This window comes from Phoca vitulina, unplaced genomic scaffold, assembly GCF_004348235.1.
Source record: "Phoca vitulina isolate PV1807 unplaced genomic scaffold, GSC_HSeal_1.0 scaffold10, whole genome shotgun sequence".
In the NCBI taxonomy this organism is placed as follows: Eukaryota; Metazoa; Chordata; class Mammalia; order Carnivora; family Phocidae; genus Phoca; species Phoca vitulina.
Window position 1 is genome coordinate 15,063,933 of NW_022589713.1, and position 18,988 is coordinate 15,082,920.

At 41.3% G+C, this 18,988-nt stretch overlaps 1 protein-coding gene across 1 annotated transcript in view; it reads right to left on the reverse strand.

Annotated features, from left to right (window-relative positions):
• The window catches only part of PLS1 (plastin 1), a 100,931-nt gene extending 82,867 nt beyond the window's left edge, over positions 1 to 18,064 (reverse strand). The window contains exon 1 of the mRNA XM_032408539.1: positions 17,988 to 18,064. The gene's annotated coding sequence lies outside the window, so the exon portion shown is untranslated. The remainder of the gene's footprint in view (positions 1 to 17,987) is intronic.
• Positions 18,065 to 18,988: the final 924 nt, after the last annotated feature.

Here is an 18,988-nt window from a genome sequence, read left to right on the forward strand (position 1 = left end):
TTACATCAGTGAAAACTATTAGAATACTTGCTTCCTAAATGTTTCCTTTTTGCTTAAGAAAAATAATTTTTTAATTTTAGTCACCACTTCTATTTTCTTACACTGTAACAATTTTAAGCAAAAAACAGTTTAACTACTTTAGGGGTGCCTGGGTGGCTCAGTTGGTTGAGTGTCCAACTCTTGGTTTTGGTTCAGGTCATGATCTCAGGGTCATGGGATAGAGTCCCACATTGGGCTCCATGCTCAGTGCAGAGTCTGCTTAAGATTCTCTCCCTCTCCCTCTGCCCCTCCCCGCTGTGTTCTCTCTCTCTCTAAAATAAGTAAATAAATCTTTAAAAAATAAAACAAAAGAATACCTCAATAAATATAAGCTTTAATCATCACCTGAAGAATTATAATGCAAAAAGGTAACTTTTTTCTTATAAGTTTGTCTTTATTCCCTTAGAAGATGCAGTCTTGATATCCACAAATGTATATCAAGTTGCTGAATCAGCCATACCTAAATTATTATAAATTTATTAGTTTATGGCAAAGCTCATTTGGAATTTAGCATCAAGTAATTATCACTAAATGTTTCAGTATATTTTTCTCTCTTTACTGGAGTTTTTGGGGTGGATGAGTTAGGTTGAGGTTAGGGGTTTTTTGCTGTTGTTGTTGTTTTGGCAAACCAACCACTTCTCTTGCTGTCAAGAAGGTGAGGCAAAGACATTTACTGTTCAATGAACAGCCACGTGCATCTCCTCCCTTCCAGCAGGATCATGTGATTAGTTCTAATCAATGGGCTGTGAGTAGAAGTAATATGTGCCACACTAAGCCAAAGCAATTCAGAGCTAGTATATGATCCTCTAGCTCCTCTTCCCCTGCTAAGACAATCTGGAAGTCCCATGTTAAAACAGCAAAATCAAAACCACAGCAACTGGGATCTCTGAGTCATTGCATATAGAACAGCTGCTCTGAAGAACAGCCAATGCACACTGACATTTATGTGAACAAGAAATCGATGGCGAGGGTGCCTGGGTGGCTTAGATGGTTAAGCGTCTGCCTTCAGCTCAGGTCATGATCCCAGGGTCCTGGGATTGAGTCCCGCATCGGGCTCCCTGCTCAGCGGGAAGCCTGCTTCTCCCTCTACCTCTCTCTCTGTCTCTGTCTCTTATGAATAAGTAAATAAAATCTTAAAAAAAAAAAAAAAAAAGAATTCGATAGCCTACCCTAACTCATAAAGAAAGTATGACCAGAAAGAAACCTTGTATCAGTCCGTGATCAACCAACTTGGGCCCTTTACAAGGATTAGCTGAATCAAGTAGGGAAATTTTCCAAACCTTTCTCAGATCTTCTGTGTTACTTTATTATTTCATTTCATGTGCATTCACAGGTTATTACCATACCTACTCTTTTTCAAAAGTAAGTATTTAAGACCAAATCCTCTATGCTACTCACTTATTAACAAACTCAAGATCTTACTGAGACATACCATGAGCAATGCACATTAAGCAACGTAACCACTGATAAAGCTTAGCTGAATATGTTGTTCTCCTACATGGCTGCTTTCCTGTTTTATAACCCTCAGGCTTCATATCAGGAGACACGTGTGGCAGGGGAGTTAGCAGGCCACAGGCAGACAAGAGGACATAATGACGTGGGCCAAGCTGGCTCTCCTTTGTCAGCAGATCACAGGTATGCTGTGAATTGGACAGACTGATTTCAGTGGGGCCTTGAACAGAGAGAGATGCTATCTCCTCCAGCTGGCAGTAAAAATATCCAGTATGATACGGACTCAAGCCTATGCCCTTCAAAACATTACTGATTTCAAACCTCCGGAAACTCTGGAGCCTGGCAACAGTAAGGTATAAACTTCCACAGCCCTGGATTCAAATCTCAGCTCAACTACTGACAGCTGCATGAGTCTGGCCACAAGACACAGCGTCCCTGAGCCCCAGGTGCCTGCCCCCTTCACGAGGCATCTGTCAGGATTCCTGGAATTGATGGTGGTCAAAATACTGACCATATGTTGTACCCTTGGTGCCTCAGAACCATGGGATTCTTAAAGGCAATCTGAATTTCTATTAATTTTATGTTTTATTACAAGCAAAACATCATTCTTGGGTACATTTAAAGCAGTGAAAAATATGTCTATGGCTCTATCCTTAGATGCTCCCTAATGACAGTCACAATAATAAATTCTCCTACTTTATCTGATCGTCTACCAATGTGATCAAGTCCTTGCTAGAAAAAATATATCTTGAGTTAAAGGTCTGTTCCTTCTCCAGAGGAAACTGAATTTTTTTTTTAATTCCTAGGAATTTCCTATTAACCATACTTTTGCTGATTTCCAGTTCTGATCATGTATTTCTATACTCCAAATAAACTGAGCTCATGTAATATTTTTTATACTAAAAACCAATGTCAATGCAGTCTAATCACAAAAAAGAAAAATCAGACAAATTCCAACAGAAGGGCATCCTACAATGTACCTGACTACTACTCAAAACTCTGAAGGTCATCAAAAAACAAGGAAAGGCAGAGAAACTATCACAGCCAAGAGAAGCCTGAGAAATGTCAGCTAAATATAATGTGTGGTATCTCGATGGGATCCTGGAACAGAAACAGGACTTTCTGTAAAAACTAAGGAAATAGGAACAAACTTAATTATAACAAATGTACCACACTAATGTAAGATGTTAATAGGGTAAACTATTAGTGTATGTCAGTGTGGAGGCACATGGGAACTCTCTGTACTACCTATTTAATTTCTCTGTAAATCTAAAACTGTACTAAAAAATAGAGTTTATTAATAAAAAAAAATGTTACCACAATGAGATACCACTTTCATACCAAGAGGGCCATAATCAAAAAGATAAATAGCAATTTAGGATGTGGAGAAACTGGAACCTTCACACATTGCTGGTGGGAATGTAAAATGCTGCAGTCACAAAATAATAAAATAAAGTGGTGCAGTCATATTGGAAAACAGTCCGGCAATTCCTCAAAATGTTAAACAAGTTACCATATGACCCAGCAATTCCACTTCTAGATATAGGCCTGAGAAATGAAAACACATGCCACCCCCCAAAAAACTTGTTCACAGCAGCAGTATTCATAATAGCCAAAAAGTGGTAACAACTCAAATGCCCATCAACTGAGCAACAAATAAGATGTAGTAGGATCCACACAATGGACTACTAGTCAGCCATAAAGAGTGAAATTTTAATATTCCAACATGGATGAACCTCAAAAATATTATGATAAGTGAAATAAGCCAGACACAAAAGGCCACATATTGTATGATTTCATTTATATGAAATGTCAAGAATATGTAACACAAAGTAGAACTGTCATTGCCTAGGCAGGGGGTGGGTAGGAAATGAGGAGTGTTAATGGATACAGGATGATAAAAATATTCTAGGGGCGCCTGGGTGGCTCAGTCGTTAAGCATCTGCCTTCGGCTCAGGTCATGATCCCAGGGTCCTGGGAATGAGCCCCGCGTTGGGCTCCCTGCTCCGCGGGAAGCCTGCTTCCTTCCCACTCCCCCTGCTTGTGTTCCCTCTCTCGCTGTGTCTCTCTGTCAAATAAATAAATAAAATCTTTAAAAATATATATATTCTAAAACGGACTTACACACGAGTGATTTGAATGGCATGTGAATTATACCTCAATAAAGCTGTTATTTAAAAAAAACAACAGGGGCACCTGGGTAGCTCAGTTGGTTAAGTGGCTGCCTTTGGCTCAGGTCATGATCCCAGGGTCCTGGGATCGAGCCCCGCATCGAGCTCCCTGCTCAGCGGAAAGCCTGCTTCTCCCTCTCCCTCTGCCTGCCTCTCTGCCTACTTGTGCTCTCTCTCTATCTCTCTGTCAAATAAACAAATAAAATCTTTTAAAAAAATAAATAAAAAATATAAATAAAATAAAAAAACAACAATCCCATCATGTGCACCAAGAACACTGATGGAACACTGTTTAATCCTATTCAAGACAAAGATTTTGACAATGTCTGATTAATATGAAACCATTAATTTCCGTGAGAAGTCTTGCTGCTTGATTTTGTAATACCCTTATTATAATGCCTAAGGGCATAACATAATGGAAAGAACCTGTGCACACAAAAGGCATGAGTGAGCCTTTTTAGATTAAATGAGCAACATATATAACATAAGGCCTCCCTAAAGTGTGCCTGAGATGTGAAATAGGACGCAAAGAATATTCCTACTGATATTTAATAATTAACTTGCAAAAATGAGCATTACAGTGCTGCTTTAGTACACTTCCTCAGAATGTAGTCATTTTCTCTGAATTACCAGAAAATTATAATGTTTTCAGTTCTTCCATTATTTATTGTCCTAATTCTATGAGAAATTTAATACTAACCTTGCAGAAAACTTCAATTAAGGCTTAGTCTCCCATAGCACAATACATATCACGTAGGCAGAACATAACTCAGTAAAAATTTAGCAAGGTGAATTTTTTTATCCTACGCATTCCAGATGTATATTAACAGGTAATACAATAATTTTTAAAGTGAAACTACTTTGTTCAAATTGAAAAAGATGAATTTTTGCCCATATTAATCCAGCCTAATTTCATGAGTCAAGAACTGAGTAACAGTTGACCCTTGAACAACACAGATTTGAACTGCGTGGGTCCAGTTATATGTAGATGTTTTTTCAATATAGTACAGTACTGTAAATGTATTTTCTCTTCCTTATAACTTTCTTAATAACATTTTCTTTTCTCTAGCTTATTTTACATAATATATATATATTTTGCATAATATATATATAATACATATAACCTCCACAATATGTGTTCATTGACTGCTCGTGCTATCAGTAAGGCTTTTACGTTATCAGTAAGGTTTCTGGTCAACAGTAGGCTATCAGTAGTAAAGTTTTGGGGGGTTCAGAAGCTATACGTGGATTTTTCACTGCAGGGGCGAATGGGGTGAGGTAAGCACCCTTAACCTCAACGATGTTCAAGGGTCAACTGTACTGCTAACATTAAACAAACCGTGAAACCTAAGGTAGAATAAAATTACTTTTGGTTCTTGTTTCATTTAACTGCAGGAAAAACAGGTATCCAAGCCTCTAGCAGATCAGTGTATTAATACACATTTCTCCAAGCATCTCTATAGGCTACTCTCCTACTCCTAATCGGATTCTTCTTAAAACAATATAGGGCGCCTGGGTGGCTCAGTTGGTTAAGCGACTGCCTTCGGCTCAGGTCATGATCCTGGAGTCCCGGGATCGAGTCCCGCATCAGGCTCCCTGCTCGGCAGGGAGTCTGCTTCTCCCTCTGACCCTCCTCCCTCTCATGCTCTCTGTCTCTCATTCTCTCTCTCTCTCAAATAAATAAATAAAATCTTTAAAAAAAAAAAAAATAATAAAAAAAATAAAACAATATAAAATACTCCACTCTGGAAAACAGTATGGAGGTTCCTCAAAAAGTTGAAAATATAGCCACCATACAACCCAGCAATTGCACTACTGGATATTTACCCCAAAAATACAAATGTAGGGATCCGAAGGGGTACGTGCACCCCGATGTTTAGAGCAGCAATGTCCACAATAGCCAAACTATGGAAAGAGCCAAGATGTCCACCGACAGATGAATGGATAAAGAAGATGTGGTGTGTGTGTGTATATATATATACATATACATAAAATGGAATATTATGCAGCCATCAAAAGGAATGAAACCTTGCCATTTGCAATGACGTGGATGGAACTGGAGGGTATTATGCTGAGCGAAATAAGTCAATCAGAGAAAGACATGTATCATATGATCTCACTGATATGAGGAATTCTTAATCTCAGGAAACAAACTGAGGGTTGCTGGAGTGATGGGGGGTGGGAGGGATAGGATGGCTGGGTGATAGACATTGGGGAGGGTATGTGCTATGGTGAGCACTGTGAATTGTGTAAGACTGTTGAATCACAGACCTGTACCTCTGAAACAAATAATACATTATATGTTAAAAGAAAAAGAAGATAGTAAGAAGGAAAAATGAAGGGGGGGAAATTGGAGGGGGAGACAAACCATGAGACTATGGACTCTGAGAAACAAACTGAGGGTTCTAGAGGGGAGGGGTGGGGGGATGGGTTAATCTGGTGATGGGTATTAAAGAGGGCACGTACTGAATGGAGCACTGGGAGTTATATGCAAACAATGAATCATGGAACACTACATCAAAAACTAATGATGTAATGTATGGTGATTAACGTAACATAATAAAAAAATATTAAAGGGGGAAAAAAGCAATATAAAATACTTTAAGAGGAATATAACCTCAATTTATTTTTTTAAATTTAAATTCAATTAATTAACATATAATGTATTATTTGTTTCAGGGGTAAAGGTCTGTGATTCATCAGTTTCATATAATACCAGTGCTCATTACAACACATAACCTCAATTTATACGTGTCAGTTTATTTCAGAGATGAAATCAGTTTTACATACATTATCCACATGTAAAACATTATTAAATATTATTTAATTCATTTCAAGAATTAGTTTAGAATGCATGTGAATCTACAAAGATGCTTATACTTCGAACTCAAGCTATGCAGCTGTGTCTCCTGGATAAGGCTGGGTCCTCTCTCAAGATTTACTGTCAGTAAAACAGACAGGGGGTTAGCAGTCTAAAAAAAATAAGGCACCAGGGGGCGCCTGGCCTGATCAGTCAGTAGAGCATGCGACTCTAGATCTTGGGGTCGTGAGTTTGAGCCCTACATTGGGGGCAGAACTTAATAAATAAATAAACAAACAAACAAGTAAGTAAGTAAAATAAGGCACCATAGATCTTAAGTCTCTACAAGCAAGTAGAAGGTATGTGACAGGGTGGGGGTGGGTATAAATTCATCCATTCATTAATTCCTTTTTATATATTCATTCAACAACTTATCAAGTTCCTACTACGCATCAGGCAATGGGGATACAAAGTTGGAAAGATACAGTCTTGCCCTCAAGAAGCTCTCACCTGGGTGGGGGCAAGGAAGGGGGGAAAAAGCAGCAACAGCTCATACTCCACATGGCCATCCACATCTGTGGCCCCAAGAACTTCAAATAAATCTTAGTGTTATTAAATTTTATTTTTAAAAAAAGTTACATTCTTTTTTAACTTTTTATTTATTTATTCCTTTAAGTAATCTCTATACTTAACATGAGGCTCAAACTCAAGACCCGGAGATCAAGTGTCCCATGCTCTTTCGACTGAGCCAGCCAGGCACCCCTATTAGAAAACTTTTAATCTAGGGGCACCTGGGTGGCTCAGTCGTTAAGCGTCTGCCTTCGGCTCAGGTCATGGGATTGAGCCCCACATCAGGCTCCCTGCTCCGCGGGAAGCCTACTTCTCCCTCTCCCACTCCCCCTGCTTGTGTTCCCTCTCTTGCTGTGTGTCTCTCTCTCTCAAATAAATAAATAAAATCTTAAAAAAAAAAAAAAAAGATTTTTAATCTAAAATGTGTACGGTAACTTTCCATTTAACTACTTTATCTTATTTAATCCACAACAAAAAAGAACCACCACCACAAAATACAAACCACCACCACCACCACCAAGGTTCAGATAGGCTGCATGACTTTCCCACCCACTGAACTTCTTAGCTGTGGATTGTGGGCAAATGGGAGTCAGTCAGTTCTGTCCCACTAACTCACTAAGCTGCCTCTTTTATCAGTCAGCTAGCAAGTGGTAGCACCAGGGTGCCAACTTCTACTTACAAATCCACTGTTTTTTGCTTTTCTCACCACACTGTCGTTCTCAGCACAGGATACTTTGTAGGGGATATACACAGAAGATTCTTAAAATCTCCAATGAGACACAATGTCTTTCCCATTTGTAGCCATCCCCCAAAAAGATGAATAAAAGGGACCACTTGGCCTTAGTGCCTTTTAATCCCCAGCTCTTCTAAATCAGCACTAAACCAGTAGACATCACCCCACTTATCGCTAAAGCAATTCTGAAGAGACACCACATTGTCATTCACCCTTACCTTTGGAATCTTTCAGCACTTGGGAGTCAGCCTGAAAGCATCTGCTTAAGACACCATATTTATATCCTTAGCCTTAATTTTTGAATTCCCTTGTCTTCCCAGAACAATCCAGAACAAGTAATACAATCACTAGACCTAGTAATTTATTTTCGTCTCATTTTTATCATTTGTTTCTCAGAAACTGAAACTAGTTGTCCTTTTACATTTTACATATTTTTGAAAGACACAGAAGCCTTTAAAGATAGATTGATTTTTGCAAATCCAAAAGATGACTGAAATACACATATTAAAATCAGCCAGGCAAAAGCATTTTTAGGTGTTTATCCAAGAGAGTATGAACTATAGATAAATGCACTGTAAGAAATAGGGTTCCTCCTTTTCTGATGTGTTTGGGGGTTAGGAGGGAACTGACAGTCAGGGTAAGCCAAGATAAGCCTATGACTCAACATTGCCTACAGAATAAAGCCCAAATCCCACAAACTCATACTCAAGTGCTCCACAACCTTCCCTAAATGCCTTTCCAGTCTTATCTCCCTGCACTTCCCCCAAAATGAAAGAGTATTTACCCCTAGCTGCACCTGCACTGCCCTGCCACACCTCCATTGTGAGGTTCAATCGCCCCCATAGTCTGGAACACCTCTCCCTCTTCCTCTCCCTACCGACTGGTGAGCACCTGCCATCCTTCAATGCCTACCTCCTTCAAATGCCCCTCCTCCATTATTTGCTTTATGTAGACAAATGCTCCCTTATTTCAGATGGCTTACAAAGATGCACGAAACATCAGAAGACAGCATTAATCATCATTCCCTCAACTCCGTCCTTGCCTGCCCTAATTGTTACAATGGAAAGTGAGCCTTCCTCCACCTCAGCCCCCTCACCCTTGGTTTCTATCATTCCTACAGCACGTGGCACCAACTGCCCTGTACTGGAGCTATGAATTCATGCATCTTAACCTTCCCATAAAACTACATGTTTTCTGAGGGCAGGGAAGGAACTTTCTGCCATTGTGTACATTCTACCTCTTAGCTCAGAGCTTACAAACTATTCCAAAAATACCTGTTGAATAAAGTTTAACATTATATCCAGATTAACAAAAATAAAATCCAAGTATATACCCTGTGAATATACTAGTCATTCATACTTGGTTTGGGGTCGACTCCTGACATCATCTAGCTGATCGATGTTGGCTGTTCAGCTTTCCATGGGTGGAATGGCCATACTGACTAAACAGCAGTTATTTATTTAAAAGTATGTAATAGAAGAAAAGGACTGATTTCTTAGAACAAGGGGGGTGGGCATAGAACAGATAAGGAACTTCCAGGGAACAGCAAGGGGCTCAAGGCAGCAACCACTTGGTAAATGAGACTAATTAAAAAACAAAACAATGGGGTGCCTGGCTGGCTTAGTCGGTAGAGCACATGACTCTTGATCTTGGGGTCATGAGTTCAAGCCCTACGTTGGGTGTAGAGATTACTTAGAAAATAAGCTTAAAAAACAACAACAACAACAACAACCAAAAACCTGAAACATCAATTTTGTGAAGGTAGTATAGTTTCAAAAGAAAACCATTTCTTCCTAGCTCATCTATCATACAATGCCCTTTATTCTAGCCCACTGTTTCTCAAAGTGTGGTTCCCAGATCAGCAGCCTCGGCCTCACCTGGGAACTTGCTAAAATGAAACTCTCCAGCCCCATCCCAGACTTAAAGAATGAGAAACTCTGGAGTTGGGACCTAGCAATCCATTTTTCACCAAGCTCTCCAGGTGATTCGTATGCATGCTTATGTTTTAGAACACATTTAAGTACCTGCAGCTTCCTGAACAGGCCAGCTCTTTCTAGTATCCATGCTTTCGCTCCTACTCTCCCTTCTCCGAGGATTGCTTTTTCCTCCATCTATTCTCTGTAGATTGAACTTGTGTTTTCAAGGCTCAGCCCAAAAGTCTTGACACCTTCCTCAACCCACTGAACAGAATTAACCGCTCTCGACTTGGGCTCCCCCAAAGCTTCATTCTGCCCTTTCTCCTGGTGCTTACTCTTGTCCCAGGCTGTCCATGTGTCTGCCTCCTCCATCTGACTGAAATGCATGAATGTAGGGACATGTCTCACTCACAGCCCTACCCCCAACTCACCTCCCTTTATTCAATTGCAGCCCTTTGATTTTTGCAGAGGGAAGAAAATTATTCTTCTGCAACAAGCCTCTGATTGACAATGAGAAGACTGCTGAGAGGCATCCAACCCCTCTCGCCCTAATGGAGATTAATAAATATCAAGTGAGATCTGAAGTTTAGGAGGCAGTTGTTGAAGGCACCTCTGGCAACGGAGAAATCCCTTAACGAGCTCCACAGTCAAGGCTTAGCTACAAACATACTTAGGATCTTATAAAAACCAAATAAAAATTTGAAATTATTCCCTCAGTAAAAGAATATGGATTGATTGGATAAGCACTGGATTTGGAGCTATACTGAAGCTCCAAGAGGACAGGGACCCTGTATCTGTCTTGGCTATGACTATGGTCCCAATGCTGAGCCCTGACATTTTGTCAGATGCTGAAACTAGAAAATATAGATGTGAGTTCCATCCCTGTCCCTTCCAACTAGGTAACCTCAAGCAGGCAAGTCATTCTCAAAGTCTTGGCTACTTATCAGTGAAAGGCAGCAAGGTCAGAAAATTATTATAACTATCAATAAATAGCTTACTCCTTACCTTATAGTTTACTAATTGCTTTCACATTCACTATCTTGTTTGATCATTAAACATGCAGCTGAAGAGGCCTCCCTTCTCATGGGGTCAGACTTTGACTTCCCATCCATGCTCCTGATCATAGGCCAACTGATTTCAGATATCTAAACTTGAAGTTACCCAGCTCATTTTGATTGATCACTACTCAGAGATTCTCAAGTTACCTTTTTCCATTGGCGGTGATCTTGAGTTTAACTTGGGCTGTTTGAGGATAAGAAAAGGGATAAAGCAAATTGCTGTTATTGTAGTTTTTCCAAAATTAATTCACTCGCATGTCAACTTTGCTAAAAAACACCATTGAATTTATGTAGCTGTGTTTCACGGCTGGCACCGTGAACACAGTGCCATCCGTTAACACTAACCTGGTAACACTTAAACTCTGCAAGAACTGGGCCACTCTTGAAAACACCATCTGGACCAAAAGAGTGTCCCAGTGTACCTAAAGCTGAGGAGGGAGGAAGGAAAAGGGAGACTTCATCAGGACAAAATGCTTAGAGAGCCTGTAGAAGAAAAGAATTCAGGAGTCTGAGAAATTTGGATTTGTTCCTAAAGGTTATAAATACTAACTTGATATCGAGCTAAAGGTTCAATTATGTGCTAACTTGGTACTGTATTCCCACCAAATTATTGATGAATTGCATTAAAACCTAAGCAGAGACTCATTTATCAAACCTCAAAATTCTAGTCTGCATTGATTTTTATCTATAAACAGTACACTTTGAATATATATCATCAAGGACAAAAAAAAAAAGAAACCAATATAGCTACAAAGGATGGCATTTAAGATGACAAAGTGAAATGAAACAAAAACTCTACTTGTGCCTTTGATCATTCACTGTGAGTCGGTTCTGAACCTGCTTTTCTTTTATTTCAACAATTTAATCTAGATTCTGAGCACCAGCTATGGGAACAATGTGGGAATGCAGCCGGTACTTTCTATCTAAGGCATTCAAATTGTTTGATCAACATCAGTTTTAGGTCACAGATTGTCATGCATCACTTTGGATTTTACAGTTGTGATCTGTGGGGTAGGTTTACTCTTTTATTCATAGAGTGCAGAGGGCCCCCCATGGGAATTCATTGTAGGGAAGAAGGTTAAGACAAGTAGACCTTGGTCCAAGGCTTAATTACCATGACTGATCCTCTTCCACACAATTACCAATGTTTCAAATTCAATCCAAATTCTATTTTGACAGCACTGCTAAAATCTTGTTTCTTGGTTCTCCAACAAATTGAAGGGGACTTCATCATTTCTTAAGTTTAAAAAAAAAATGTGTTATTTCCTAGATCTTTAAACAATTTGAGTTTCTTAATAATAAGGTCAATGTCAACCATTCCCCCAAAAACCTTTCGCTTTTTATCATGAAGAAGGTGCCCCACAAACCTTTCACCTTACAAAGACATCCATCCACCTTACTATCGGAAAAGACAGTTTCTTATGTCTCCTCTATGGTTGGCTTGGATTTTTTGAAGGAGGCATGTCTGTGTGCAGTGAGTTATCATCCAAATATTCTTGTAGCTTTATAGCTCTGAATTGATTAAAAGTTTCTTATCAAGTCTAAAGTCCCCTCACCACTGGACTTTGTGAGCAAATAACCTGTCACTCTCCTAAAAACAAAATACTTTCTGATAAGGGGCACCTGGGTGGCCCAGTCATTTAAGCGTCTGACTCTTGGTTTCAGCTCAGGTCTATGATCTCAGGGTCCTGAGACCGAGCCCCACATTGGGCTCCATGCTCACACTGAGTCTGCTTGTCCCTCTCCCTCCCCTACTCCCGCTGCCTTTGTGTGCACGTGCTCTCTCCCTCTCTCAAATAAATAAATAAAATCTTAAAAAAAATAAAACTTTCTGATAAAATAATGTTTTAAATGAGAAACTCTCCTAATCATCACTCTAACACATACCCTTTCTGTGCCCACAGTGTTACTAAAAAGCAACTTGCTTTTACAGAAGCCATGCTACATCTCACCAAAAACAACGAATAAGTACTCTGAGACACAGGAATACGGAAAAGAAGACGATCAAAGCTGACACAGCCTCACGTCTCATGATCTTTTATGTCAGCAAAATTTCCAGCAATCAAACTTGTATAGCTATTTTATAACCTATAAACCTACAGGCAGTACAAAGGCCTCTTTCTCTTGGTCCCTGATTTTCATCATCACCCAGAAGAAAATGTGGATTTGGATCTTTGTTCAGGGAAAGAGCTGGATGGTAATGATGAGTTCTTGGATGTTGAGAAGAGTGGAAATGGGTGGAGGCCAGAAGCTAGTGGCCTTTCCTTTTATATCCAGTGCACATGCCCCGGGAAAGCACAGAACCAGAAGAAGGTGAAGCAGAAGCAAGAAATGGGAACAGTGGACTCATCACAGGGAAGAGAAGAACGCTCTCAGCTGGATTCCATTTTGAGACTCCCATGAGGGAGTAATTAGGTTCATCAAGGAGATAGATGGGAGGCACTTTCTCAAGGGCAACTCGCTGGTCAAATCTGGGGACTGCCAGTCCTGACTCTCAATTATTTGTCTCTGACCTGGGGCCTTCCCTGAGGTCGCTACACCCACCTCCAACTGCAACAAGTCCACACTGACTTCAGAACTCACTGATCTTGAGGATCCCAGAAGACTGTGTTCAGGTCTGGATTCTCCCTGGGGGTTTTGACCACAGTTCAAAGACTTGAGATCAGAATAAGGGTCAAGACCCACAGATATTCCAGGAGCTTCCAGCAGTAGATCCTGCCACCTCAGGGGAAAAAAAAATCCTTACAAACGTGGTCACCCGAGAGTCTTTAAACTCATACACAAAGTGAATTTCACACCCCCCAACTCAGAGGCGTCTCCTGGATCACTACACCAACTCACCTCCATTACCCCTGCTCTGCCCCCTAAAAGAGGATAGGAACACAACAGAAATAGCTTTATGGTGCATCCAGAGAAAGAGTTGCTGAATGCCTCCAGAGATGCTTTGAGGGTAAAAAAGGAGATAAAGACTAAGTGGAATAATTTTTAAAATAAAAACAAAAACTGGAAAGATTCACCACTGTTGTTTTGTTTCTCAGATTAAAGTCTGGCTCATAGAATGTTGAGAGTTCCACCAGCTGAAATCTGTGGCCATTCTAAGCATCTATTAGAGTTACCACAGATAAAGCTTTGCCTTTTGTTAAGATATTTAATTAAGTTATTTGAGCTCTCCATGACTGAAGACAGGCAGGCCTGGGATCAAAACTTAGCTCAACACTTGTCAATTGTATCACCTCAGAAATGTGGCTTTGTCTAAGTCTGTTTTCTCATCTGTAAAACAGGAATAATTGCACCAATCTCATAGAATAGTTTGTAAAGACTCTGACATATCACATAAAGTGTTTAGAACAGTGTCTGGTCCATGGAAAACATTCTATAATACTAGTTACTAATATTACCATTATTTTTTTGAGAAAGATTCAGAATACGGTCATTTTATAAAATTGTGCTATAACATATAACTCTAGAATGTAATATTTGGGCATTTTTTTAAGTGTCTGAGACATTAACTTCAACATACTACCTGATTTTGCATTTGGCTATCCAACCAATTCTGACTAATATCATGACAAAAAAAAAAGGTAATCCCTCTATACCTGGCCAACGCTTCCCCACCCCCACCCCCAGCAAACCATCTCTCAAGCTCTGTCTCTCCTTTCGACCACTCGCTCTCCTTGACTCCTTTACAAGAATAAGCATCACTACCAGTTGAAGCTGTGAATGTTCAGTGTAAAAGATGTGCTGTCAACAGTTCCCTCAATGCTATGTGCAGCTCAGTGAAAAGGCTGTGTTGATTTGCAAATTGGCTATTTGCAACATCTGTTCCAAGTAAACAAGTATTTCAAACCACCTCTTGAACTTATTTTGGATTCAGAAGCATTGCCTTCTGTCCTATTTTTCCAAGTAGAGAGTCTGATCACAATTCTCTCTCAACCTTACCCCCACAGCCATCACTCTCCACCTCCCGGTAGTGTAAAATATATCTTCCAAATACACTCTCAGTCCAAGGACTTTGGGCCCCCCTGTTTATGTCTTCTGCCCCATAGGCTACCAGGTCCTTTCCAGACTCCTCCTCAACTCCATCGTGCGCAGATTCCCAGGACTGCAGCCTCACCCCTCCTCACTCTGTGTATTCAACCTGGAAATGGCCAGTCATCCCTTGTGTCTCATCTCTTCCAATAACACAGACATCCTCCCGTTGGCCACCAAGTTCCTCCCGTTAGATTGGGCTCTGAGGGTTTTCGATCCATAGAACATCTTGAACTGGAGTGCCCTGTTGCCAACTCAAATTAATCTTGAGGCCAATAACCTTGAAAAGTTAGAGTTAATGAAATGAGCTAGTAGTGAGGAGATGGTGTAGCCAGAGCTTCTGTTAACACTAACTAGCTTAGTTAAGCATAACTCAGTTCCTCTTCTTATAATGAGGGGATAGTCTAGATAAAGTACTACCTGATAGCTCTAAGATCCTAAATGCCCACCTTCCCCAGGCCAAAATACACTTATTTATTCATGCAGTAACTATTGAGCGTCTAATACCACAAAGCTACATGCCTCGCATTGTGAGGGGTTAAAGATCATCCCCCCCAAAAGCTTATCATCTAGAATGGGAAATAGACAACCATATCAATTACTGTAAGAAACAGAGAAAGATGTCACAACCGGAGGTACTTAATAAGATAAAAACAACATTACAAGCCCATTACCAACACACCAAGCCTGAAACTGATTTTCTTTTTTTTTTTTTAAAGATTTTATTTATTTATTTGACAGAGACACAGCGAGAGAGGGAACACAAGCAGGGCGAGTGGGAGAGGGAGAAGCAAGCTTCCCGCCGAGCAGGGAGCCCAATGCGGGGCTCGATCCCAGGACCCTGGGATCATGACCTGAGCGGAAGGCAGACGCTTAACAACTGAGCCACCCAGGCGCCCCTGAAACTGATTTTCAATACGTCTTTTCTTCTCTGCATCTAGTCTTTTACCAAAAGCTTTTTCCTTTTCCTTTACATCATTTCTTAAATCTGTGCTTTCCACTAAGCACTTAAGAGTCACATGCTTAGGGCGCCTGGGTGGCTCAGTTACATGCTTAAATGCAGGCCTGGACAACTCTCCCCTGTTATGATTTTACCCCTTCCCCAGCACTCCCCAAACAGATCCATGAGCTCTCATCAAAATATGAGAATCACCCCATTAGGCTGGTCTGACTTGGCCACTGTCCTGCTATATTTCATCAAATCCCTTTAGAAGGGGCGCCTGGGTGGCTCAGTCGGTTAAGCATCTGACTCTTGGTTTTGGCTCAGGTCATGATCTCAGGGTCATGGGATCCAGCCCTGCATCGGACTCTGTGTTCAGTGTGGAGTCGGCTTGAGATCGTCTCCCTCTCCCTCCCCCTCTGCCCCTCACCCTGATCTTTATCTCAAAATAAATAAATAAAATCTTTAAAAAAAATGCCTTTACAAAATGATCCATACTTCACCTCCCACAAGCAGTGTCTGAGAACATAGTGCTTAGTACTGGATGGGATGTCTAAGTCATAGGCTTTAAGTTCTAAGAGCTTACAAACTGGTCAGGAAGTTGAGACATGTGCTAAAATACAATAATCAGGGATACTAAAGATGAGAGGGATGCTGGCGGCACAGACAACAGTAATACATGCTATAGGGTTTAGAAGAGGGAGAGCTACTTTCTGGCCACAGTAATCAAGGTAGGCTTCAAGAAGAGATCACACCTGAGTTACACCTTGCAGTGCGGGCAGGACTTCAGGGAAGGAGGCAAAAAGGCATTCTGAGCCAAAGGCCCAATGTGCCTGGGGCAAGAAAGGAGGGCGGTTTCAAAATCAGCAAATTGTTAGGTGGGGCTTGAGTGAGAGGGCACTTTTTGAAAGGTGTTTATAGGGTACAACCAAGCTTAGTAACAGGAATGACTAATTTTCTGATTAAACCAGACAAGGTAGAAGAGAAAAGTAAAGTTTAATAATCAACCCAAACTGTGAAGAGAGTATTATCAGGGGGATGGTAAAAAGAGCCCTAAAATCAGAAAACCTGGGCCCTAGGCCCAGCTTTGCCAAGGAGGGGCTCCAGCAGCCACAGCAAGTCATTTAACCTCATTGGTCTCGGTTTTCTCATTTGTAAACTGAAGCAATTGAACTGGCTGACCCTGAAGGTCTCTTAACAGTCCAAAACTAAACCAACTGTATATTATTTCTGCCATTAAAACATTCATCATGGGAAGGGGAGAAGGTGGAGGGAAAGGCAGGTATCTGTATTCCCTTTCCATATAGGTTTCTCTTCCTGAACTTACAATTTCTTTTTCCCAAACTATTAATTCTATTTATATGCTTCCCACATCATAAATGTAACACTTTACCTAAATAAGGTTAAGTGTGTGCCCCCTGACCTAAAATTTTATGACTCACAGGTTATCCAAGAAATTTGTGCAGCACAGCCTTAGCCTCCTACAAGTGTATCCAATACCGCTGCCCCAGGGTAAAACATCTGTGTATGAGCCCGAAGATGTTACAGGGTAAATAAAGGACAGAAAAGTGAGAACTCTTGTTACTCATCTAAAAGACCGCTTTCTTTGAATAGCACCAGATTAAGCCTGAAATAACACTAATGTACAAAAAGTAAGGGGCGGGGGTGGGGAATCTTAACATTTTATAAAGTTTCTACTTTAAAATGTAGCTGAAATGCATAAGGTATTTGGCACTGAAATTCGCTGAAAGTTGACATTTTTTATGCCGCATCCAGAGGCCCCCTGCTCCAGGAAGGCACCAAAACTAGAAACCACGGATGCGATTTCACTCCAGCCCTATTGATCCTATGCACCAAAAGACCAAAGGCAAATAAAATCACTCACGGAGTTCAAGTGAAACAGGCTGGATCAGAAAGCCTCGTCAGCAGCCACCCAAAGTTTAAAAGCGACAGAGGAATATAGAAAAGTTAACAAAATGCCTAACTTCAAGCAGGGAATCATAATTCAGTTCACAGGCTTACTGTGTAAGCAGCATAAATACATGATTTAACACCTGCCCGCACTCCATGTTGCCGGGACGGGGCAGGTGCGCACCCGGAGGTCTGAGGGCGCCGCACTGCACAGCCGGGCGCGGGGAGCCGCCTCTCGAACGAGGGAAATCGGAGAGATCGCCTCCCCCCGCCCTACTCAAGCCGCTGTGCGCCGGCGAAGAAGTGAACCTTTGCTTTCTGCCTACCGTTCCAGCCTTCCTCTCGGACCCCACCGCCGCGCCCCGTACCTGCTGCAGCCGTCGAGCCCGCAGCTCTCGCTCGGGATCCAAGCACCCCCAGCTCCACTCTGCGGATACCTCTCGGCGGCCGCCTAGCTGCTGCGCTCGCGCCACTACGCATGCCCGGCCGGCACCCAGGCCAGCAAACTCTGAATCCACTTGCCGGGTTTTAGCTGCCGCTCCTAGGGGAGAGGACCCAAGCCCAGGAACCTGAGTTCCGCCCAGGAGTGGAAGACGAATTGCAGATGCTGGAAGAGGTGGATAGGCACTGCGGCAACGTTATTCCTACTGTCCACAGTTACCCAGGACGTACTCCTCCAAACCTAAAGCTAACCATCTACACAATTGGAATGAGCTTAGTAGAGTGGTCCTCAAACTTGAGCATGGATCAGAATCACCTGGAGGGCTTGTTAAAACACAGATCCCTCATCTATTGTTTCAGATTCAGTTTGCCCACACTGAGGCCCAAAGATTTACATTTCTAACACTTTCTCAGGGGAAACTGATGCTACTAGTCCTGAGACCACACACTGCGAACCCCTGATCTAAAGCTATTTGGTATTAAAACAGGAAAGTTTTCTCACCGCACCGCCCCCCCTCCCCCAGGATTTCACATAACACTTCCTCTTCATTTAACAGCCATACCTGCTTTAAAAATAAATAAATAAATACAGCTCGCACTCAAACAAAGGTGGGACATTTCCTCTAGCATGTGAGTCAAGTAAATGGAATGCAGCCTCAAGAGTTTGGGCATATGTTGCCTGTAGCATAATCTATAGCTGTGGTTCCTCCAGCTCTGTCCGGGCAACAGGAGGGGGTCCCTATTTTGCTGCCTCATTAACTCAAAGTCCTGTGTGCCCGTTATTGTCTAACACAGTACTGGGTACAAAATAGGTACCCAAGTACTCAGTACCTACTGAAATGGTATGGGTAGGATGGGAGAGATGAAGAAGAAGGATGTTGAAATCATTTTAGGAAACCAAAGGAAGTGATAAGCAATTAAATATAGA